This window comes from Eimeria mitis, genomic scaffold (assembly GCF_000499745.2).
Source record: "Eimeria mitis Houghton genomic scaffold, Emh_scaff252, whole genome shotgun sequence".
Lineage (NCBI taxonomy): Eukaryota > Apicomplexa > Conoidasida > Eucoccidiorida > Eimeriidae > Eimeria > Eimeria mitis.
The window spans coordinates 21616-22067 of NW_013570860.1; positions in this window are offsets into that span (position 1 = coordinate 21616).

Below are 452 nucleotides of genomic sequence, written 5' to 3' on the forward strand. Positions count from 1 at the left end.
ACTGTCTCAGTGTTTTGCTTCATCCATAACGCATTCATTTCCCCTTTCTTTTTTTCTTTTTTCTTTTTTTCTTTTTCTCTTCTTTCTCTGCTTTCTTAGTTATCTATGTATGTACACCGCGAGCATGATACAGACGCATTTATATACATATTCATGCATATCTATATGTATGAGTATGTACGCATATGTATATATCTACTATATATATATATATATATATATATATATATATATATATATTAGAGACAGTGTAAATATAAATATATAAATATATATATATGTACAAGCAAAGCCTGCATGTGTTGCATGGGGGGGCTTAGTATTTGTATATTGATTTGTGTATATTTTGTTTATTTGCTTTCTGCTGCAACCACCAAACAAATAAAAAAAACAATAAACACCAATGAACCCCTCTTCCGGCCTTTCAGTCGGTGCATGCAACACTTTGGGGC